General features: G+C 36.4%; 1 protein-coding gene across 3 annotated transcripts in view; it reads left to right on the top strand.

Annotated features, from left to right (window-relative positions):
- Positions 1-25416, top strand: part of FGF12 (fibroblast growth factor 12) — a 556671-nt gene that overhangs the window by 368079 nt on the left and 163176 nt on the right. The window lies entirely within an intron of this gene.

Raw genomic sequence — 25416 nt, 5'->3', positions numbered from 1 at the left:
GTTTCTCTTTGGGCAAGTTACCTCCCCACTTTGACTTAACTTCTGGACCTATAACAGAGCGTGTTGGATATCATGTTGTTTAATATCTCTCCTCAACCCTAAACTGACAAAATTAGGTAGCAGCAGTGACTGCATCTTGAGCACTGATATTTTAAAATAGTTAACTCTTGTCTGATGCCTGTCTGACTCTCAAGATAGTAATTTATGCATTGGGAGAGTGTGGTTCCACTGAATCTCATGTATTTATATAATTTCTGTTTTCTCAGAAGGGAATTTGCCTATTTGTAGATCACGAAGAGATATCCTTGAAAATCATGGCTGAAGATTTCTACCCTTACTTTCTATGATCTCAGTAAATAGCATAGTTATTCAGGAAGTTCACTTATGCCTATGAGATTCTAAATTAAATATTAAATAGCTTTTATTAAACTCTTCATATTTAGCTAAATGAATCTCTGCTATACTCTGCTTGCTTTTTAGTGATACATCTGTCATTCATATTAGGATTTTTAAGTTACTGTTTTATTCCTCATATTCAGATATGCATTTGCATTCATATACTAGATGTGTACATGCTCATTGTTTTCAACCATTCTATTCACTATAATACAGATAAATACATTTTTGATTAAAACAAAAATGAGCTTTCATTTTTTTAAAAAAAATTTTTAAAATTAACATATAATGTATTATTCGCCCCAGGGGTACAGATCTGTGAATCGTCAGGCTTACACATATCACAGCACTCACCATAGCACGTACCCTCCCCCGTGTCCATAACCCAGCCACCCTCTTTCTACCCCCTCCACTGCAGCAGCCCTCAGTTTGTTTTGTGAGATTAAGAGTCTCTTATGGTTTGTCTCCCTCCTGATCCCATCTTGTTTCATTTTCCCCCCCACCTCTCACAACCCCCAATCCTGCCTCTCAAATTCTTCCTATCAGAGAGATCATATGATAATTGTCTTTCTCTGATTGACTTATTTTGATTTTGAGCTTTCATTCTTAATGTGCCATAATTCTCACAGTTCTTTTTTTTTTTTTTTCAAAGATTTTATTTATTTATTTGTCAGAGAGAGATCACAAGTAGACAGAGAGGCAGGCAGAGAGAGAGAGAGGGAAGCAGGCTCCCTGCTGAGCAGAGAGCCCGATGCGGAACTTGATCCCAGGACCCTGAGATCATGATCTGAGCCGAAGGCAGCGGCTTAACCCACTGAGCCACCCAGGCACCCAATTCTCACATAATGTCCACTTCTTGTGAGTCTATATTTTAAAGTAAGAATTTAAATAAGCAAAAAAAAAAAAAAAAAGTTGTTTTGAATAATTCCAATTAGTTAAGCTTCAAAAAAAAAGTTTTGGGGCACCTGGGTGACTCAGTCGGTTAAATGTCTGCCTTAGGCTCAGGTCATGATCTCAGAGTTGTGGGATCAAGCCTCACATTCCACATCCAGGCTTCCTGCTCAGCGGGGAGTCTGCTTCTCCCTCTGCCCCTCTTCCTCCCCATGTTCACTCACTCTCTCTCTCACTTGCTTTCGAATAAATAGATAAATTTAAAAAAAATCTTTAAAAAAGTTTTTATTTTATTTTATTTTTTATTAATATATAATGTATTATTAGCCCCAGGGGTACAGGTCTGTGAATTGCCAGGTTTACACACTTCACAGCACTCACCATAGCACATACCCTCCCCAGTGGCCATAACCCAGCCACCCTCTCTGTCCGCCCCCCCGACCCCGCAACCCTCAGTTTGTTTTGTGAGATTAAGTGTCTCTTATGGTTTGTCTCCCTCCCAATCCCATCTTAAAAAAATTTTTTTGACTGTAATACAGACTAAAATATGGGGATGATCTTAGGATAATACTGACTTAAGGATTTCATCAGTCATCAAGTAAAGAGCTAAAACTAGCAATTATACAAAAACAATGAGTTCAGCCCTCTGGACCAGAGTTCATTTCCAGAGGTTTGGGAAAAAGAAAAACACAGAAAGTCTGACAACAGTATTGAGGCAGAGAACAATTGATAGGTGTGTGTGTGTGTGTTGGGGGGTGGGGAGGGCTGGAGAGGGGCACCCTTGTTGGATGCAATCACAAAGTTCCTGAGAGGAGCTGGAGTATTCAGTATGAGACAGGTGAGCTTCCTACTCTGAAGCATGTTCAGAGATGCATATTTTTTATGATTCTTGCTCAGAACTAGGCTTAAAACACAGGAGGCTTGAGCCCTTAGGAGGGGTTTTAAGAAATTCTTGACTAGATAATTTTACTGTGGGTGCTTTTTTGTGAAGGAGTTAATGCCTTAGAATGACAATAATTACCAGATGAGTTACCTGTTTGGGGTCCCCAGATATTCAGTTTTTCCTTTCTCTAAATCAGCTTGCCTTATACCAAGAATTATAATCTTTCCCTGCTTATGGTAGAGGTGACTGGGAACAATTTTCCTTTGATTGTAAGTATGGCATGGCTGACTTAGACATTAGGACTCTTACTTTCAAAATCACCCTCTTTCTGGATAGAACTAATTGGAGGAAGAGCTGATGTTTAATTTAATTAATTAATTGATTAATTTGATTTTTAAAATGTTGCTTATGTTTAGTTAACTACTGCATAGTGCATCATTAGTTTTTGATGTAGTGTTCAGTGATTAATTAGTTGCGTGTAACCCGCAGTACTCATTACAACGCCCTCCTTAATACTCGTATACCCATCACCCAGCTACGCCATTCCCCTCCCCACTCCAAAACCCTCAGTTTGTTTCCCAGAGTCCATAGTCTTTCATGGTTCATCTCCCTCTCTGATTTCTCCCCCTTCAGTTTTCCCTCCCTTCCCCTATGGCCCTCTGTGCTATTTCTTATGTTCTACATATGAATGAAACCATATGATGGTTGTCTTTCTCTGCTTGACTTATTTCACTTAGCATAATCCCCTCTAGTTCCATCCCTATCAATGCAGATAGTGGGTATTCATCTTTTCTGATGGCTGAGTAATATTCCATTGTATATATATATATGTACCACACCCTCTTTATCCATTCATCTGTTGAAGGGCATCTTTGCTCCTTCCACAGTTTGGCTATTGTTATGAACATTGGGGTACAGGTGCCCCTTCTTCTCACTACATCTGTATCTTTCACTACATCTGTATCTTTCTATCTTTTCACTACATCTGTATCTGTATCTTCACTACATCTGTATCTGTATCTTCACTACATCTGTATCTATTTCACTACATCTGTATCAGTAGTGCATTTGCAGAGTCATAGGGAAGCTCTATTTTAACATCTTGAGGAACCCCCATACTGTTTTCCATAGTGGCTGCACAAGTTAACATTCTTACCAATAGTGTAAGAGGGTTCCCCTTTCTCCACGTCCTTGCCAACAAGTTGTTGTTTCCTGTCTTGTTAATTTTTGCCCTTCTAACTAGTGTAAGGTGGTATCTCATTGTGGTTTTGAATTGTTCCCTGATGGCTAGTGATGTTGAACATTTTTTTATGTATCTGTTAGCCATTTTATGTCTTCCTTGGAGAAGTGTCTGTTTGTGTCTTTTGCCCATTTCTTGACTGGATTATTTGTTTTTTTCAGTGTTGAGTTTGATAAGTTCTTTATAGGTCTTGGATACTAGCCCTTTATCTGTAATGTCATTTGCAAATATCTTCTCCCATTCCATGGGTTACCTCTTAGTTTGATTGACTGCTTCTTTTGCTGTACAAAAGCTTTTTATCTTGATGAAGCCCCAAAAGTTCATTTTTCTTTTGTTTCTCTTGCCTTTGGAGACATGTCTTGAAAGAAGTTGCTGTAGCAGATGTCAAAGAGATTACTGCCTATGTTCTCCTCTAGGAGTTTGATGGATTCCGTCTCACATTGAGGTCTTTCATGCATTTTGAGTTTATCTTGTGTATGGTGTGAGAGAATGGTCCATTTTCATTCTTATGTATGTAGTTGTCCAACTTTCCCAGTACTTATTGAAGAGACTTGTCTTTTTTCCATTTGATTTTTTTTTCCTGATTTGTCAAAGATTTGTTGACCATAGAGTTGAGGGTCCATTTCTGGAATCTCTATTCTGTTAAATTTTAAATGATTTTAAATGATGGCCATAAGCCTGAAGAGTTTGTTATCAGTCTAGAGAAGGCTAATACTAGGGGACACAAACCTGAAAGAGGAGAGAGCATCAAGGTTCCATCACTCCTGCAGTACTGTGTGGCATGCCTCAGCAGGAGAGCACCCGTGCAGCCAGGGGCCCTGTGGTGAGTAAAAGCAGCTGTTTACATAGGCTTTATTGAGGTGTTTTTGGTGTATATTAAGGCTTGAATTTTTCTTTTAAAAAGCAGTTTCCTACTTCATGTTAGACAGTGTGGTTAGGCATACCAGTGGAGGCCGTAGGCAGTATAGGCCAATGAGGGTTGGCATGTGGCTTGGGGCAAACCCAGCTGGTCTTAAAGAAACTACTTAGAGTCCAAATGGTATCATTTATCTAGTGTCATTCACCTGGTTTGTATTCATTTTTAAAGTAGGAATGAATTCCCTCTTGACATCTGATTTCTCCCCCTCACCAGGAGACAGGAAAGAGTGGGAAAGATGAAGTGACTGCTGGGTAGCATAGAGCTAAAATTTTAAGATCCATTCTGAAAAATCTGTGTTTTAATAGTGGAGTTTAATTCATGTGCATTTAATGAGATTGCTGATGCATCTGAATTTGTTTTTACCATTGTAGTTTGTTTTTTTTTTTTTTTTTTTTGCTTCCATGTTCTTTTTTTATTCCTTGGTTTGACATTTTTTTTTCTATTCTATTTTTATTCTTCTGCTAGTCTGTAAATGTAGGTTATAATTCTAAATCTTTAGTGATTTACCCTTATTTTTCTAACATGCATATGTAAGTATATAGTCTGCTAAATATTTTATTTTGTGTTCATGTCCTCTTTCCCCAAAGCTGGTTGACCTTAGGATGCTACCTTGCCAAGTAAACACCACCATACTTCTTGCCAATTTGATTAATGACACTTTAGAAGAAAATAATATGCATGATTTGTTATTCTTCTATAGCTAATAGTTAAATTCACCAATCTTTTTTTTTCTTTCTTTTTATTTATTTATTTATTTATTTATTTTTTCAATTTATTTATTTTCAGAAAAACAGTATTCATTATTTTTTCACCACACCCAGTGCTCCATGCAAGCCGTGCCCTCTATAATACCCACCACCTGGTACCCCAACCTCCCACCCCCCCGGCCATTTCAAACCCCTCAGACTGTTATTCAGAGTCCATAGTCTCTCATGGTTCACCTCCCCTTCCAATTCACCCAAATTCCCTACTCCTCTCTAACGCCCCTTGTCCTCCATGCTATTTGTTATGCTCCACAAATAAGTGAAACCATATGATAATTGACTCTCTCTGCTTGACTTATTTCACTCAGCATAATCTCTTCCAGTCCCGTCCATGTTGCTACAAAAGTTGGGTATTCATCCTTTCTGATGGAGGCATAATACTCCATAGTGTATATGGACCACATCTTCCTTATCCATTCATCCGTTGAAGGGCATCTTGGTTCTTTCCATAGTTTGGCGACCGTGGCCATTGCTGCTATAAACATTGGGGTACAGATGGCCCTTCTTTTCATGACATCTGTATCTTTGGGGTAAATACCCAGGAGTGCAATTGCAGGGTCAAATTCACCAATCTTTATTTTATTTTCTTTTTTTAAGATTTTATGACAGGGAGAGATAGCGAGAGAGGGAACACAAGCACGGTGAGCTGGAGAGGGAGAGGGGCAGCCTCCGTGCTGAGTAGGGAGCCCAATATGGGGCTAGATCCCAGGATGTTGGGATCACCACCCCAGCTGAAGGCAGACACTTAGTGACTGAGCCACCCAGGTGCCCCTAAATTCACCAATCTTTAAAATAATTTCTATGCATATACTTTTTGGTTTTGTGTGCATATCCAGTTTGGCCCCTCTGAAATTTATTTTTCTTCTGAAAGAAGTCTTTGTTTTGGGTGTGAGGGTTTGTAGGTGGTGAATTCATTTTGTCCTGGTGTCCATGAAAATGCCTTCTTTTCACTTTCACTCTTTAATTATAGTTCAGATAATTTTACAATTCCGGGAGACCTGTACTTTCCCCAGCACTTTGAAAATTATATTCCATTGGTTTCTGACATCTGTTGTTGACTGTGAGAAGTTTGTTGTCAGTTGAATATTTTTCCTTTGTAGGTAACTATATGTAAAAAAAATTTCCTTTTTATGTTTCATGTTTTTCACATCCAACTGTATATCTTATTGTGAATCTATCTTAATTTATCTTGTTAGAAATTCAGAATGTACTTTTAATCCAAAGATTAACATTTCTTCAGTTCTGGAAAACTTTAACTCTTAACCATATACATTTTATTTCTCTATCTTGAAGCTGATAATTCTCAAATGACTTATGATAGAAGCTCAAATTCATGTACCTTAGAATTAATGGCAGCTATTTTGTGATTTCAATCACTATGGTTTTCATTTTTGAATCCCAAATCTTGATTGATTTCTTCCTGTTTTTACTATCCGGCTCTTTTTATAGGAGGTTATAAAAGCATTTATCTCTCCGAGCATTCTTATAATACTTTGTCAAACTTCTCTATAAGTTTAATTTCTTTGGTAATGAATTCATGTTTTAATAATTGATTTTTTTGGCAATCATTTTTACAATTAGGTTGAAATTACCTTAGAATTTAAAATTCGTTCTCCATGTGTTTGGATTTTTGGTCTGTAGGAACACTTTTGTCCCCTCCCCTGTCCCACCTCATGGTCTTCTTCCTCAGAGGTGTGCCCCCACTTTCTAGTTTGTTTTTGTTGTTGTTGTTGCTGTTTTTGCTATCTGGTCTCCAGTGGCCCTAGTTTAGCGTAAGATGTTAGAGTCCTTTCAAGGCTCTTACCCTGGGGTAACACTGGGGTTAGGGAGGGGGTCTAGTTCCTCTCATTGGGAGGTGGTGTCTTTCACTAGGTCTTGTCAAAGTAGTATCAGCATTTTTATTTTTGCCCTTTTACGGTTGGAGTAGGAAGACTATCCTAGGTACTAGTGTGACCATGCAGGCTGGCTTCAGTCCCCAGCCTGCATAGAGGGATTTTATTCCCATTGACTTGACCAGAGTGGAGCTCTGGGGTGCACTACCAATGTCAGAATGTGGAACCTGTGGCCCCAGCCTACTCAGTCCTTCATTTCCATTCCACAGGGATGCTTAGCTTGCTTTGAACCTGGCTGTGTCATTTAGAACTTACATTTTTATATTTTATTCATCTGTTTGGAGCAGAGTGGGTGCAACATAGTCTAAACTCATGCCTTTTTTCTTTTTTAGTTATAGTAAAAAACACATAAAATTTACCATCGTAACCATTTTTAAGTTTTACATTACAGTAGCGTTAACTATATGCACATTGTTGTGCAACAGATTTCTAGAAATTTTTCATCTTGCACAAAACTGTAGTTCTATACCCATAAACAATTCTCCTCTCTCCCCTCCCCTCAGCTTCTGGCAAACACCATTCTACTTTCGGTTTCTGAGTTTGACTGTTTAGATACCTCATATATGTGAAATCATGTATTATTTATCTTTTTGTGATTGGCTTATTTCATTTAGTGTAATGTCTTCAAGTTTCATCCATGTTGTAGCATCTGAAAAAATTTCCTTTTTAATTTTTTGAGAAACCTCCATATAGTTTCCCAACATTTGCATCATTTTGTATTCCTAGCAGCGGTGTAGAAGGATTTCAGTTTTTTCCATATTGTTACCAACGTTTGTTATTTCCTTCCTCTCTACGTCCTTTTCTCTCTCCCTTTCTTTTGCTTTTTTCTTTCCTTCTTTTTTTTTCTTCCTTTCCTTTCCTTCCCTTCCCTTCCCTTTCCTTCCTTTCCTCCCTTCCTGCCTTCCCCCTTCCTCCCTCCCTTCCTCCCACCTTTCTTCCCTCTCTCCCTCCCCCTCTCTTTTCCCTCCCCCTTCCTCCCTTCCTCTCTTTCTTTCTTTCTTTCTTTCTTTATTTCTTTCTTTCTTTCTTTCTGTTAGTGGTCCTACTAATAGATACAAGATGATATTGCATAGTAGTTTTGACTCCTATTTTCCTTGGATTAGTGATGATAAGCATACACTTTTCATGTACATGTTGGCCATTTGTATGCCTTTGGAGAATATCTGTTTGAGTTCTTTGCCCATTTTTAAATGTGTTTTTTGGCTGTTGTAAGTATTCCTTATATATTAATATGAACTCCTTATCAGATAGATGGTTGGCAAATTTCTTTCCCTATTCTGCAGGTTACTTTTTCATTTTGTCGATTGTTTTCTTCACCGTGCAGAAACTTTGATGTAATCCCACTTACCTATTTTTACATTTATTGCCTGTGAATTTGGTTTCATACACAACAAATCATAGGTAAATTCAATGTCATGAAGATTTTCTCCTATGTTTTTTCTAAGAATTTTATAATTTTAGGTATTACATTTAGGTTCTTAATCCATTTTGAGTTAATTTTGTATATAGTGTAAGGTAAGGGTCCAATTTTATGTGTTTATTTTTTGCATACAGATACCCAGTTTTTCCAACACCATATGTCAAAGAGATGATCCTTCCCCCATTGTGCACTCTTGGCACTCTTGTCAAAGATCACTGGACCATATTTGTGAGAGTTTATTTCTGAGTTCTCTGTTTTGTTTCATTCATATATATGTCTGTCTTTATGCTAGTACTACACTTTTGGATTACTGTAGGTTTGTAAGATGTTTTAAAATGAGGTGGTGTGAGTTCTCCACCTTTTTTTTTTTTTTTTTAAATCAAAATTGTTTTGACTATTCAGAATCCTGTGAGATTCCATGTGGATTTTAGGAATTTTTCTTCCCATTTCTGAAAAAAAAAAAAAGTCATTGAGATTTATAGGGATTACTTTGAATCTGAAGGTTGTTTTGGGTAGTATGGATACTTTGGCAATATTAAATCTTTCAATCCATAAACACAGATGTCATTACATTTATCTGTTTTTTTCCTTAATTTCTTTCAGCAATGTTTTGTAGTTCTCAGTGTATAATTCTTTTGCCCCCTTGATTAAGTTTATATTTATTATGCCATTTTGAAAGGAAGCCCAAAATAATTTTAATGGTATTAAATGGTAATTTTTTCTGTGAAGTAGAGTAAATAAAAGTTCTAGAAGGCATCACTTTCTCACACAAAAGAAGCTCACAAATGCTAGAAACTTCTGTTCCTGAAACACCTTCTTCAGTAGTTCAGGAAACACTGCTGTGTCACAATCTGTTGAGACAGATTTTCCTACAAATTTTACCTTATTCAGATAGCGCCCTTAATTTAAAAATTTTTGCTATTTCACCAGTTTTAACTAACTTGAATTTTAATATTATTTGGTATGTCATTCTCTTTGAGGTTTACAAGATTTTGAAAAAGCTTATAAAATAACCTAAATTTTATCAAATTATCACAATGCTTAAATTATCACAATGCTTAAATGCTTAAATGCATTTGCATTTGCATCTTTTCAGCATATACAGAGATGGGGTAGCCTGAATCTCCTCTTTCTACTCTCTATAAATTTCATGGAAGATTGGTACCTTTGTATATTTTTATTAGTTTGAACTGAACCTTGTATACATAAAACAATGACAGATAATAATTTTTTGATATAAAATTCTAAAGTCAGATTATTTTCAAACTGGAGGTTAAAAATTAGTGATAAGATATTTTAGATAATTATTATAGAGTCATAGGTATAATAAAATATATAAAGGTTAAAAGTAATACTACTATAGTTACATTGATGTTGCTATTATATTTGACTTTTTTGTTGTTCTGTACCTGTATAATTCTTAACCTTCCTTGTAGTTCAGTTCAAATCTTACTGATATGTGAACTCTTTCCATTATCCATATCAGTGAGAATTAGATACTGTTTCTGCTTTAGTATTGCAATATTGGTGTCTCTTTTTCTAGCGGGAAGGAATTGTATCATATCCATCTTTGTCACCTGGGCCATCTATTTCCTCCAGTCACAACATTAAGTACATTCTCTGATGAAGGAAAGCCCTCAATGTTGTTGAATTTTAAAGAATTGCCTATTCCAAGAATAGATGGAGAAAATTATATATAGCAGGTGAACAGTTACCTATGATTACATTGGTGATCTTGCAGTCCCAGCGCAAATGCTCCTTTGCCCTCAAAGTAAGCCTCAGTAAACCCAAATTTCAGTCAATATATATTTATAGGAGCTCTACCACATACTCAAAATTATACTATATAGTGAGCATATTAAAGTGGTTAAAATAGACAGATCATCATCTTCCTACAGTTTTTACTTATATCATAATTACCTGTTGCAAGAAGTTTGGGCTAGTACAAAGTTAGAGAGTATAGTCTCCAATACCGCCTTCACTTCTAACACCAACTGTTAAGTTTGGGTCAAGGGTGGATCAACACCTCTCTTTGGTTTGATAATTTATGGGAAGGACTTACAGAACTCACTGAAAGCTTTGTAAGTATTATACCTGTGTTTATTACAGGGAAAGCATACAGGGAAGCCAAGGAAAGAAGTATAGGGGCAGAGTATAGGAGACACCAAAAGTACCAAATGCAAAGTTTCTGTTGTCTTCTTCCTGTGGAATCAGAATGTGTTGCTCTTCTGGTATCAATATGTGACAGTGCACATGAAATACTGCCAATCAGGAGACTCACCTGAACCTTGGTGTTAATTAAGAGTTTTTATTGAGACTCCATTACGTAGGATTGATTGAATGATTGCCCATGTGGCTGACCTAAGGTTCCTGGTAGACTCATATGTTGCATGACCCAAAGTGCTAACCCTAAAACACATTATTTCTCTCTGGCTAACCTAAGGCCCTCAGGCAAACAAATACCAATTTCTATAAGCCAAGGGCAAATGCCACACATATTTTGGGACAAGGTTTAAGTTCTTTACATGTATACACACTGTCTAATTGAAGTGAATGCCATATTTTATTAATATATGACTAGACCCCCAGTCACACCCTACTATAAACAAAACATGTCCTCCCAAAATGCATATGTTAAGGCTCTAATCCTCAGTGTGATGGTATTAGGAGGTGAGGCCTCCTAATTGGGTAATTGGGTTTAGATGATATCATAAGGATGGAGTCCTCATAATGGGGTTAGTATCCTTGGAGAAAGAGGAAAAGAAACCAAAACTTTTTCTGCCTTTGAGCACGCAAAGTAGATGTCATGTAAGCATACGTGAGATGACAGCTATCTACAAGCCAGGAGAAGAGCCCTCACCAAGAAACAAATCTGATGACACCTTGATCTCAGACTTCCCAGCTTCTGGAACTATGTGAAATAAATGTCTGTTGTTTAAGCCATATAGTCTATGATATTTTATTAAAGCAGAAGAGATACTTCCCTCCTGCCTACCATCTACTTTTTTCCTCCAACTTGGAAGAAGGAAATAATGAGAGAAAAGAAATTTATGAGAGTAACATCTGGTACATCATCATTTGGGAAGTGAAAACATAACTTAGTGCTTTGGACAACTTGAGAGCCTTGATATTTGAATTTAGGAAATTGCACTTAAAAATAATGCAATTTGAATAGCTTGAGGCATGTTTAAGACTTGAACAAGGCTGAAAGTATTTTGTCTTTTTAAAAAAGATTTATTTATTTATTTTTAGAGCGAGAGAATGAGAGAGCAGGCTTCAGGAGCAGAGGGAGAGGGAGAGAGAATCCCAAGTAGACTCCCTGCTAAGCATGGAACCCGATGCAAAGCTCGATCTCAGGACCCTGATATCATGACCTGAGCCAAAACCAAGAGTCTGACACTCAACCAAGTGTGCCCCGACCCAGACACCCCAGAACTGGGGCTTTTTAAATGAATAGTTTGGTGTTTTTAGCACACATGTCCCTGGCATTTCAGTGATTGATAATGATTAAAATGTTTTAGAAAGATTTGCTTTTCTGAGTATAGTCATTGTTTACTTACTTGATAATGTTTGGCTTTGTATAAATTATCTCTAAAATCAAAATTATTTAGCTTATGAACTATGTTGAGGTTTTTGTTTTCAGTTGAGGAATTAAGGTCAAATCATATGAGTACAAATTCATATTGTTTAACACTGCCTTAATCCATGTCAATTATATTTGAAACTAAATCAGTGATAAAATGACTCTTTTAAGTCAGTCTTTGTTCTAATACATAAGTAGTATTATAAGCTGTTATGAGAGTAGCTCTACCAGTGGCAGTCATAGCATCAGTATTAATGGCTGTGCTGGTACAAATAATATAGTTTATTTAGTTTTTATTGTTTCTAAAGGACTTTTAGATTTATATGTAATTTGCACAGCAACTCTGTGGTGAAGGGTAGGAACAGACCATTAAATATAGATGAAAAGCTGTGGCTTAGGAAGCTTGTTGACTTAAGTTCATCCTGGTGAGTAACAGAACCCAAATTATTATCTAGGTCGTAACTTCAGAAATTATGAGATTTTGGCAATACCACACTGTCCTTGGCTGTATGTATAATAGATCTTCCCACTGTAGAATGCTTTTTCCATTCTTAACTGAGCTTTCATATAAACAGTCTCATCTGAGCCTTATAATAACAGTGCTATTGCTCCAGAAGGACAAAAGTTACACCTGGGAAGCAGAGTTTATGTGACTAAAATGAGCTCACTCAGTATAGGTGAGGTAGGTCAAGAAAAGGAAATCCTAGTTCCAATATTCAATTTCCAAGGCAACATTGTTTCTCCTATTTGCTATTGGAATTAAAGGTGTGGCAACCCACGGAATGGGAGAAGATATTTGCAAATGACAGTACAGACAAAAGGTTGATATCCAGGATCCATAATGAACTCCTCAAACTCAACACACACGAAACAGGCAAACATATTTAAAAATGGGCAGAAGATATGAACAGATACTTCTCCAATCAAGACATACAAATGGCTATCAGACACATGAAAAAGTGTTCATCATCATTAGCCCTCAGGGAGATTCAAATTAAAACCACATTGAGATATCACCTTACACCAGTTAGAATGGCCAAAATTAACAAAACAGGAAACAACATGTGTTGGAGAGGATGTGGAGAAAGGGGAAGCCTCTTACACTGTTGGTGGGAATGCAATTTGGTGCAGCCTCTTTGGAGAACAGTGTGGAGATTCCTCAAGAAATTAAAAATAGAACTTCCCTATGACCCTGCAATTGCACTCCTGAGTATTTACCCCAAAGATACAGATGTCATGAAAAGAAGGGCCATCTGTACCCCAATGTTTATAGCAGCAATGGCCACGGTCGCCAAACTGTGGAAAGAACCAAGGTGCCCTTCAACGGACGAATGGATAAGGAAGATGTGGTCCATATACACTATGGAGTATTATGCCTCCATCAGAAAGGATGAATACCCAACTTTTGTAGCAACATGGATGGGACTGGAAGAGATTATGCTGAGTGAAATAAGTCAAGCAGAGAGAGTCAATTATCATATGGTTTCACTTATTTGTGGAGCATAACAAATATCATGGAGGACAAGGGGTGTTAGAGAGGAGAAGGGAGTCGGGGTAAATTGGAAGGGGAGGTGAATCAGGAGAGACTATGGACTCTGAAAAACAATCTGAGGGGTTTGAAGTGGCGGGGGTGTGGGAGGTTGGGGTACCAGGTGGTGGGTATTATAGAGGACACGGATTGTATGGAGCATTGGGTGTGGTGAAAAAATAATGAATACTGTTTTTCTGAAAATAAATAAATTGAAAAAATTAAAAACAACAAAAAAAAGAAATTAAAGATGTGTCACTCTGTACTGTGAGAACATAATGTCAAAAGCATACTTATATTAAAACCAGGACAACCTATCACCTCGTTTATTTATAAGTATCAACAGCAATAATTATAAGAATGAGAGAGATATTTCTTAATTGCCTCATGTCCTTTTGCACCATTTAAAATTGCATGCCTAAATCTGGTATTTCAGTGAGACCAAATGATGTCAAGATTGTGATAAGGCACTTACTTTATATTGAAAAAGTAAATTAAGAGCTATTGAGAAACATAGGAAGGGTCTTTGAGGAAGAAGAAAAGCAGAGGACCAAGAAAGCTATGGGGGAGAATGAGTTTATGCCCACAAGGTGTCAATAGGAGAAGTTACCTTTTTATTTTACTTCTCTAATTTCTTTTGCTTCTCACTCTCGTAGATGTCCAAAATTTCCCATTGCTGAGGACCCAATAAAACTTTTCCTAATTTCTGCAAAATAAAATTTCTACAAAAATGGGACATTTATCTGTATATTCCCTTTCTTCCTTTTGTTAGAATCACTGGGTTTGGGCCCTATTTATCCTACTTGATACAAGCTCCTTGAAGTTAGTGATCAGATCTAATATAGACTAAAATATCCTATAGCACTAAAGGCTGCAATTACCATATAAAGGTATCTGTTAAAATCTTGTTGAGTCAGCTGATGGATGCATTTCATGCAGTTAATTCTGAAAATAATTTATTGGGCCTCTGGTGTTACTGGTTTTTGTAATAATTGTGCTGATTATGTCTCTACACACTTTCTAGTCCAGTTAACTGGTTCAACTTTTAATGGGTTTTGAAACATGGCAAGTTTGCTAGAGGAGTCATTTTTCATGCTTCTCTGCATTGAGGTCGATATTGTGTTGTAGTTTTGAAAGGTGATGTTGTCGTGTTTTCCTTTATGTACCAGATACTGCTTATAAAAGAGAGGGAGCTAAGATTGCCCGGGTCATCTTCTGGGAGCAGCTTGCATCTTTCAGTGGAAGATTTCCATTTTATGTTGAAAAGAAATGGCAGATTTTTTAACCAAACATGTGTAGAACAGAGGTACAAAATAATTACCCACTCTAGAATTTCAGTTTCCTCATCAACTGACTTCTTCATGGAATGTTCTAAAATCTGAGGCATACGTAAAACTATTTCTTGGGGCAGGTACTTTCTCGGAAAAGTCCTGAATATTTAAGGAGAGAGAGAGAAGAGAGAGAAAGAGGGAAAACTTTAGCCATTAATGCCAAATGGATCATAGAGTTTTGGTTAATGGCACTTGGATAGAGAGAAGTCAAAGGCCAAATCACAAAAGCTTATTTACCAATTAGTTTGTTAAATATTCAGTTTAGGAAATTTACATTTTTTTCTTCCATATACATGTGATTTCCTTGAATTTCATAACATTTCTTTTTCATCTTTGGTTAATTTTTGGCCATAGCACCTAGAAAAAAAATCATTTATTTTGCCTATTTTTTGTTTTTGTTTTTGTCCCTCATATATACTAATTAAATGAACTGAGGTATCCTTTTCAACAACAACAACAACACCAACAATGACAACAACAACAAAAAGAAAAGAAAAAGAAAGAAAGAAAAAAGAAAATATGAAATCTTGCCAGCCCAAGAATCTGGCAGTTGTTGCTTGCAAATGTGAATGATTGGTTGTTGTTGGAATTAGGTTGCCTTTCTTTAGAAAGAATAATAGATCATTAGTTTTCCTTTCAGTAAGGATTAAATAATGGTAAGTATTCATTTTTAACTTACTGTGTTTTCAGTATTAATTGATGTTGATTTTATCCTAAGAGTTTATAACTTCAGGAAAATATTAATACTTTAGCTCCAGGGCTAGCCTTAATTAAAAAATTATCATATGTGTTTCAACTTATAGTTTTCATTGAAAAATAAAAGTAGGATTAAGCTTCTAAGAGCCACACTAATGAAGACCTTTCGTTGAATCCTTTGGAAATGATACTAAATTTTGTATTTTTTCCTTTCTGCCTTGCCATTAGGCCAATATGTAGTCATATATCCAAAATTTTTAGATTGCATTTCTTTAGACATTAGCACATTGGGCAGTTTTAAGTAGTATTCAAGAATACAAGCTTTAGAAATAAAACTGAATTTGAATCAGTTCTGTAATGTACTTTCTTTTCTATCATTGGAGAAATTTCTTAAACTTCTAGGCTCAGTTTCCTCATACATAAAATGGGGATAATAAAGAAAATGTATGCTATATAGGATTATAGCAAGGGTGAAATGAAAGGGTATAAGTAAAACCCTAGCACTGTGCATGGTACACAGTGAATGCTCAGTGTTAGCCAGCCCCAGCAGCAGCAGCAGCAGCAGCCCCAGTAGTAGTAGTAGTAGTACATGCTCAGTGTATCCTCAATCAGTTCCTTAGCATCAGTCTGTGATGTTCATGTAGTATTAATTTTACCCTTAGTTTCAGTGGTGATTCCTGGTTTGCCTAAAGTACTTTCTTTAGCTGCTCTGGCCATGGAAGATGAGCTGTAGAGTATTTCTCATGTAATTAGAGCCAATTAGCTTTAGACCCAAGACTTGACTTTACCTGTTGAAGGAGAGTTGCCTTTTTTTTTTTTTTTTTAAAAACTAGATTTAAAACTGAAAGGATAGAAGGACTGCTACCATCATAAAAGCACAAGAGAAATTCTGGATTAGACTGATTCTGGCATTCACAGGACCCGGTGCTTAAGTGAAAAGATGGAGAAACCAGGTCTTTTTCACATCTTTTGAAGCTCACATGAAGACATACCTGAAGGCAGCCCTACCTGTGACATTTGCAATTTTGTGACTCAATAATTGACTTTCTTGTGTTAACCAGTTTGGGTTACATTTTTTATTTTTAACCAGATAAACTGATAGATGAACCAATTTTCAGAGTAGTCAGACTTTCTGTAAAAGCTCCATATTCTCCACACCATTCTTACTGAGAAATTATCTGGTTGCCTGCTTCCGAAGATTTATGGCTTTACTATGGCTCTCCAGGCCAGCCTAATTCCCAGTAGAGATTTCTTGTCATTATTAGTTCTGCCTTCCCTTGCTTTTCCTTCTCCAAAACCAAAGTGAGAATTAGTAATTTCATAAGTTAATGTTTCTTGGTTTGTAATAAAAAAATCCTCCAAAGATAAAGATCAGTTTTTCCCCCCACTCTCCCGCTCCCAGCTTGAGCCAGTTTTTCAATTTGGGGGGCTTTCCCTCTTCTAAATATCTCTTTATTTAACTCACTTGGAGGAAAATATAATCAGTCTATAGGCCATGATTTGTATATACTTTAGGGAGGAGAAAGCAAAAGAAATGAGTGCTAAATGTAAAGGGAAAAATCAGTCGATTCTCCATTGAGAATTAGATGGGAGAGAGATGTGATGAAGCATAGAAACCATTTCAAGCCTACAGCCTACTGCATTTATGGTACACCTAAAGTTTGTTTCTATACCACAGAATTTAAAAATCTAGTAGTTAAATTGGAGAAGTGGTTTAGCTGCATGGAAATGTATATGTCAAAAGTGACATATTTTAGCCACTTCTAACTAGAAGGAAAGAACTTTATTTTGAGGCCATTGAGAGCGTAAGTCTCCCACAGGGTAACCATATACCCTGGTTCATCCAGGAGAGTTCCAGTTTATGTGTGATGTTTTAGTGTAGTTATTGAGAGTAACCATTTGACCCTCAAAAGCATCCTGAATTAGGATTGGGTCCGTGATTATGCAATCACCTTACACATGATCCTACATATGACTCAGTGAGTCACATATATTGGTGATACACTGAGGTATCAGTGTATGCACAAAATCTCACTGAAAAATTTGATGAAACTATTAATGAAAGAACTCTTAAGTTCACTTGCCTGTATCACCCAGGTTTTAAGGTTGAGTAAAAGATACCAATAACAGAGGTTTAAATTTTCTTACATAATCACAAGCCTGGAGATTGACAGTTATGGGTTTTGGTAATGGACTGGTTCAAGAAGCACATTACAGTCGAGGTCTTTATTTATTTATTTTTTAAAAGATTTTAGTTATTTATTTGAGAGAGAGAGGCACAGGGAGAGAGGGAACATAAGCAGGGGGAGTGGGAGAGGGAGAAGGAGGCTGATCAGGGAGCCCCATGCGGAGCTCCATGGGGACCATGACCTGAGCTGAAGGCAGATGCTTGACGACTAAACCCCCAGGCACCCGCAGCCAATGTCTTTAAATGTATTTGACCTTTTTCTCATGGTACAAGATGAGCCCTGTAACTCCAGGTAACACACGTACACTCTGGGCAGTGGGAAAGGGGCACAGAGAAAGAATGAGTATTTATCAGGAAAGCATACTTTCCTAGAAATTCCAGTAATGAAAGAAACAATATCCAGTGATGAATATGGAACTGTGTCACATGGTCACCCCTAGATGCAATAAATATAGGGAAATGTCTGGATTGTTTTTAAATTTTGAGCTGTAGATACTGTAGTAATTATCAAAACAGGGTTCTGATAATATGAAGGGGAAAATGGATATTAGGTAGGCATCCAGTAAATGCTACACCTGCTCAGTCCTATATTTATAAGGACTTAAGAAAAAGGGAGAGATAAAGAACAAGTGAACAGATTAAAGAGTAGATAGGCACGTGTTATCTCTTCATTAGGTTAAGGTATTTTGCATCTCTATAAGGAAGCTAAATACTGAATTCTAAAGACTAGAGGGAAGGGAGAGTTCCTGTAATTTATTCTGTTCTAAATAGATTAGAACTCCCCTGGGATTTGGAGACAAAAGCTTTCTGCTTACCGAGATTTCATGGCAGATTGCTGGATATTTCCTCTCAAATTTCTTTCTATAACTAGGGCAATGAGGTATAAGCATGACTGCCTCAACTTCATTGTTCTATTAGATGGGAAAAGTTCTCTATGGAACTGTGAAAAGGCACCAGGTAACTGAATGCCACCACTGAGGATATAGCTTTGCTTTGCAGAGGTGTGTTTGCCTATGGTTTCTTCCTTTCTTTCCTTTTAGAAAGAGAGAGCAGAGAGGGGCAGAGGGAAGAGAATCTTTTTTTTTTTTTTTTTTTTTTGAGGGAAGAGAATCTTTTTTTTTTTTTTTAAAGATTTTATTTATTTATTTGACAGAGAGAAATCACAAGTAGGACAAGTAGGCAGAGAGAGGAAGGAAAGCAGGCCCCCTGCTGAGCAGAGAGCCCGATGTGGGACTCGATCCCAGGACCCTGAGATCATGACCTGAGCTGAAGGCAGCGGCTTAACTCACTGAGCCACCCAGGCGCCCCGAGGGAAGAGAATCTTGAGCAGGCTCCATGCCCAGCTCAGAACCCAGAGCAGGACTCTATCTTGCATCCCTGAGGTCATGACCTGACCTGAAATCAAGAGTTGATGCTCAACTGACAGCTGCCTGGGTGCCCCGCCTACGGTTTCAATCTAGCTGTTCCTGAAGATGCAGGGATCAGCAGTTTTTTTCATGCTCCTATTAATCCAGTAGCTTATTACCTATTTATTTAAAGTTGGTAATGTGACACATGTTGTCCTAGGCACTACAGATAGAATGGGAAACACTTCTACTGTAGTGGAAGACAGCAAGACAGCATGTAAACAAACAAATATGAAAATATTCCATTCAGGAGTAGTCCTATGAAGAATATAATTCTGTAATAGACAATAATAGAGGAAACTAGTTTAGACAGGATTTCCATTAAAATGTCTTTAAGGAGTGGATATGCAAGCTAAAATCTAAAGGAGGGAAAGAAAGAATAATCCCTAAACCAGGGGAAGAATGACACTAGCAGAGGGAAAAATAAATGCAAAACATTCATAGAGACAAAATATTTGTCAACCTCTCTGTTTCTGTCTTACCCTTCTATCATAATTCTTGCATCTGAAGTGCTAGTTCTTATATGTATTCATTTTCATTTGCTTATCTATTTGATTTAAAATATTTTTACTTGTTATATGCTGAGAACTATTTTGGGTGCTCTTGTTATGAAAGAGGAAAAAGACAAACACTGTGCTTTCACACAAAATAAAAGAATGAAACTGTTAAAGGTCATAACAGAAGGAAGCGAGTTTATAGAAACATACTACATGTTACCTCTTAGCATATTTTCTGAATTTTAAATTTTACATTAACTCTCATTATGAGTTTCTGTTATTGGTAAATCATCCTTGTATTTTAACTTTTACATAAAATGCAGGAATATGTTGTATTTTTTAAAATGTGTATGCTATTTAGTGAATGCTTTCTTCATTATTAATACTCCTAAGGGATTTTTAGGAATTTTCTTAGTTATTTCAAAAAAGTAAAAAAATATATATATATTTAATTGACATTATCTTAAGACCTTAAAGTATAATTAAGAGCGGGTTGCCAAATATATGTAAATTCTAAAAGCTCCATGCCACATATAAATAAGTCAGTCAGAAGAGATCATTGACTGAAGTGTAAGAGCTAAAGCCATAAGCTGCTTAGAGAAAAGCATTGAACTCAATCTTCATGAACCTAGAATAAACAGTAGTTTCATAGATATGACACCAAAACACAAGAAACAAGAGAAAAATAGGTAAGTTTGCTTTCATCATAATTAAAAACATTTGTGCTCTAAGGACATGGTCAAGGAGGTGAAAAGACAGCCCAAAGAAGGGGACAAAAGTCTGCATACCATATATCTGATAAGGAATATGAATCCTGAATGTATAAAGGACTCTTACAATTAAAAATAAAGACAGCCTAATTAGAAGTATGCAAAGGGTCTGAATAGACATATTTCCAAAGAAACTATACAAATAGTCAATAGCCTCATGATAAGATGCTCAACACTGTTAGCTATTAAGGATATATATGTTTAGATCATAGATTCTATTTTTTTCTTCCTCTTTTTGGATCAGTTTAAAAATTTCAATTAAAACCACAAATACCATTTCATACCCTATTTTTTAAAAGACAGATGGCGCTCTTGGGGGGCCCCCGTCAGTTGAGCATCCAACTCTTGGTTTCAGCTCAGGTTGTGATCTCAGGGTCCTGAGATTGAGCCCCACATCAGGCTTCATGCTCAGTTCAGAGTCTGCTTAAGACTTTCTCCCTAGAGACACTTGGGTGGCTCAGTCAGTTAAACATCTGCCTTTGGCTCAGGTCAGGATCCCAGAGTCCTGGGATCCAGCCCCTGAGCAGGGAGCCTAGTTCTCCCTCTCCCTCTGTAGCTCCCTCTGCTAGTGTTCTCTCACTCTCTCAAATACATAAATAAAATCTTAAAAAAAAAAAAAAAAGATTCTCCCATTGTCCCTACCCCCAACACTCTCTCAAATAAATAAATCTTTAAAAAATAAAAATTATAAAAAATACAGATAATAGTAAGTGTAGATAATGATATGGAAAAGTTGGAACCCTTATTTATTGCTAGTAAATATTATATATTATATATAATATTTTGCAGTCACTTGGGAAATAGTCTGGCAGGACCTGAAAAGCTTAAATAGAGAGTTACCATATAATCCAACAGTTCCACGACTAGCTATATATCCAAGGAAAATGAAAACACAGGTCTGCACAAAACCTTTTGTTCGCTAATATTCATAGCGACATTATTCATAATTGCCCAAAGGTGGAAACAATCCAAATGAAGAACTGGTATCTAAATGAGTAGTGTGTAGAGTTGATTGTGGTGATGATTGTTCAACTCTATGACTATACTAAAATTCATTGAACCATACACTTTGGGCAAATGGTATGTGAATTTTATCTCAATAGTGCTATTATTAAGAAAGCTAATTCTAGTTAAAATAGCAATTGAATCATGATTTAATAGAGATTAAAAAGTAAATAAGAGTATTTTTCCCCCTAATGAATTTAATACACATTAATTGAATTGTATTTTTTATTTGTTTAACGTAACACAAAGGTGTGAATTTCCTCACTATGGGAGAGGTGTGACACAATTCTAACACTCTGGTGTTGGAGTGAAACATGAATAAAGGAGGGAAGACAGTAGAATCTGAGTTTCCATTGTGAAGCAGTGTCCTACAACTGTAAACCCCACTGATTAACAAAATACTAGTGATGAGAGGAGTTTTTATAATAAAATTAATAATTGTTGGGACCATGGTACTTTATTTTACTTATTGAGCTTGGACATTTAAATTATTATTGCCAGGGCTTTCAGACTTATGCATGTCTGTTAATTAGGTGGTACCTTTTTGTTTAAGTCACAGAATATATTTTTTCTTCCTCTCTTTGGCTCAATTTAGATATGTTTTGTGAGGTATTCTTAAATATCCTGTGCCTTAAAATTGTGTCTTGGGGCTACTTAATGGAAAAAGGTATAGAAATATTTTATCTACTTAGCAATGCACATTTTAATTCCTTGCAGCAGACGGTATTACTTCTTAGTACACATTTGGAAATTTCAAATTATGGTGCTGTTTTAAATACAAAAATTTTGAACAAGCTTTAACTGAAGTTTGAAGCTCGTTAGAATATTTAATGAATTATACATAAAGATACAATTTTTAGAATTATATATTTATTTTTATTTTATGCATATTATGATAGAATCACTCAAAAATCATTTTTAAGGAGCTAAAATAGCATAAAATTGAGGGGCAGCCTATATCTTCAGTTCTCGGTGTAGCCTGTTTTACCTTCTTCATTTTTAGTTATAATAAGCACATCTCAAATTGTAATAGAAGGCTGTGTTCTGGAGCATGGCTGTTAATCCAGCTATTATCTCATGGAATTGTCGCAATTATGTTATGATCACTCTTTTCTGTTCATTACAGCATTCATTATGTCTGTTTTCAAGGCCAGTGGCTGGGTCAATCAATATTACTTTCACTCAGTGAATTGGATAAGGTTTCATTCTCAAAAGATTTACCATTTTAAATATGCTATATCTAGTTAGCCTTGTATAGTTTAATTCAGGCCATCTTAAAAAAAAAAAAAAGAGAGAGAGAGAGAAAGAAAGAAAAAATAGAAATGCTCTAAAACAAATACCAAGATGCATTAGAGTTTTAAGAGAGTTGAAAACTTTCAATATAATTTAGACTAAAATAACATTTGGTAATTGATTCCCTGTATAGCCATCCAGTCTCTGCTTGAACCACCCCTAAAGACTTCTCATGCTGTGGTAGAGCATTCTGGTATAGTGTGAACAGTGGCATCAGTCACACTTTCCAATTTCTGTAATTTCTTTCTTGCCGCTGGTTGACTTCAGCTGATTTACTTAATGAGTTCTTCTTTATTATTTTTTTAAAACCTAGTGCACTATATCTACCTTAGAGGAATTTAGAATGGTAATAGATAATTCTCTCAGATCACCCAATAAATGCAGTATTTTCTTCTTACTCCTTATAAATGTCAAGACACTGGCAAGATACAAGATATTTCAGAGCAGTATGTATATTTTTCATCCGAAAAATGGATTATTCTCTAGTTTGATTTTGATGGAAATATAATGATACTTTTACTTAGTTTCATCCTTCCTATTAACTACCTTCATGGCGTCTGTTCTCTGCCCTCTCATTTCTTCCAGATCACCCCTGCAAACTCTGGAAGGGGTCTTTTGTTGCCCCACTATTTTTTATTTCATCATCTTTTTTTTTTTTTTTTAAGATTTTATTTATTTATTTGACAGACAGAGATCACAAGTAGGCAGAGAGGCAGGCAGAGAGAGAGAAGAGGAAGCCGACTCACTGCGGAACAGAGAGCCTCACGTGGGGCTTGATCCCAGGACTCTGGGATCATGACCTGAGCCGAAGACAGAGGCTTAACCCACTGAGCTACCCAGGCGCCCCTATTTCATCATCTTAAAGGTAAACTAGCCACTTGCTGCCTTCAAAGCCTTCAGTGAATTCTAATAACCTACACTATCAAATCCGGAATTCTTTGCCCTGCCTTCAAAACCCATTAATCTCCCATGCCTTCTTTAAGACCCAGTATACCTCCACCATATTGAAGCTGAAGAAATCAGTTCTACCTTTCTTTATCTTTCATTGGCAATTTGTTTGTACTTTTTATAGCTCTTTATTCCGCCTTAGGTTTAGTTTGTACTTTTTTTCTCCAGAACTACACTACCAGCTTCTTGAAGACAAAGCCTGTGTCTGATTTATCCTTGAATTTCCATTTACCAGTTTCCTGCAAACTCTCCTACCCACCACCCACCCGACAACACCTCCTCAGAGGTGATGGATTTGTCTGTTATCACAGTTGCTTTAGCTTCCAGTGTTCTTCAAACACATGAAGAAGCTTTGTGGTCTGACCGAAGCCACTCTTGCAACCATATCAGACTGAATATTTGGAATTTAATCTTAATAAGTGGTTTGTTTCTCCCCTTGTCTAAATCACAGAAGCTTTCTTTCTATCAGCAGCTATATTGTGCTCTTCCTTATATTCTCTTCTTTTGCCCTTTATATATTTTTATAATCTATTTTATATATTTATGGCTTGTGCTTTTGCTTTAATATGATGTGATACCCAGAGTTTTTTGCTACATGATAAATTGAAGGAGGCTCTTCAATGTACAAAAAGCAAGCAGTATTTCTATAACAAATACTGCTTGCTTTTTGTACATTGAAGAGCCTCCTTCAATTTTATATTTTATGACTTACAAAATATGTTTGCATCCATTATTTTATTTGATTCTTACCCTGTGAAGTAGGCAAAGGAAAGGAAAATTATGCTTATTTTATGGATTAGAAAGTGGAGGTGTTGGGGCTAAAGGGATTTAACTAAGGGCACAAGCTGGTACCAGACCTTGAACTAGTTTTTCCATGCCTATTATAAGGCATTTTCCCTTGTATTGTGCTCAGATATTTAAAATTCACGTAATTTAATTTCCCAAAGTGATTTACATGTAGTTTCCCCCTAATGCTTTATCAAGTAAAATGGGCTGCTGTAGGTTTAATATTTTAAAGGACCTTATTTGATTTGAACTTTTCTTTGATGTTTTCAAGTGTCCGTTTTGCCATTAGATCTGTCAGTGTCCCTTACCCTACAGATCAGTTTACCATCATACTAGTTTTGAGTGCTCAGGTGATCCGTGAGGTAATGTTGTTGAGGCAGTCACAGATCGGCTTCGGGATGTTTTCTGAGTTTCCCCGTACGCCGTTTGAGTGCCTGGTTTTTAACGTGGATGTCGGTGGGGTATAGTTCTTCCTCTTGAAAGTTTTTAATGGTATCTGCTAATTCATCATCCCAGTAGTAATTTAGTGTTCTTATTATAATCTGAAATATGGGTATGGAGTTTAGAGTAGTAGATTATTATAATAAGTATCTCTTTCTTAAGATTTATTAACTGTATTTCTTGGTCCTCATTCTCAAATCTATATTTATAAAGAGGCTGTGTTTTTGGTGTCTTATTTTTTCTATTTATTTATTTTACAAAATGAAGAGATATGGGCCAAGTCCCCACTATCTAAGATGTATTGACTGAGAGTGGAAAATGGAGTTGTACAGTCCTTCAGTCTCAGATGAAAAATGCCGAGGGAAGTAGCTGGCCACATTCCAAACTCTTTTCAGAGACTGATCCAGTAGTCCAAAATGGAAAAAGAAGTTAAAAAAAAAAATTCCCCAAAGAGGCATGATTCATCTTTTGTGGCAGTAAATATAACTTTTTGAACACTGTTATTTATTTGACTACTTCACTGGAATCCAAGTGTACCT

The sequence above is a fragment of the Neovison vison genome, chromosome 6 (genome assembly GCF_020171115.1).
Source record: "Neovison vison isolate M4711 chromosome 6, ASM_NN_V1, whole genome shotgun sequence".
Lineage (NCBI taxonomy): Eukaryota > Metazoa > Chordata > Mammalia > Carnivora > Mustelidae > Neogale > Neogale vison.
The sequence above is the reverse complement of the archived record's forward strand: the minus strand, read 5'-3'. Positions and strand labels throughout refer to the sequence as shown.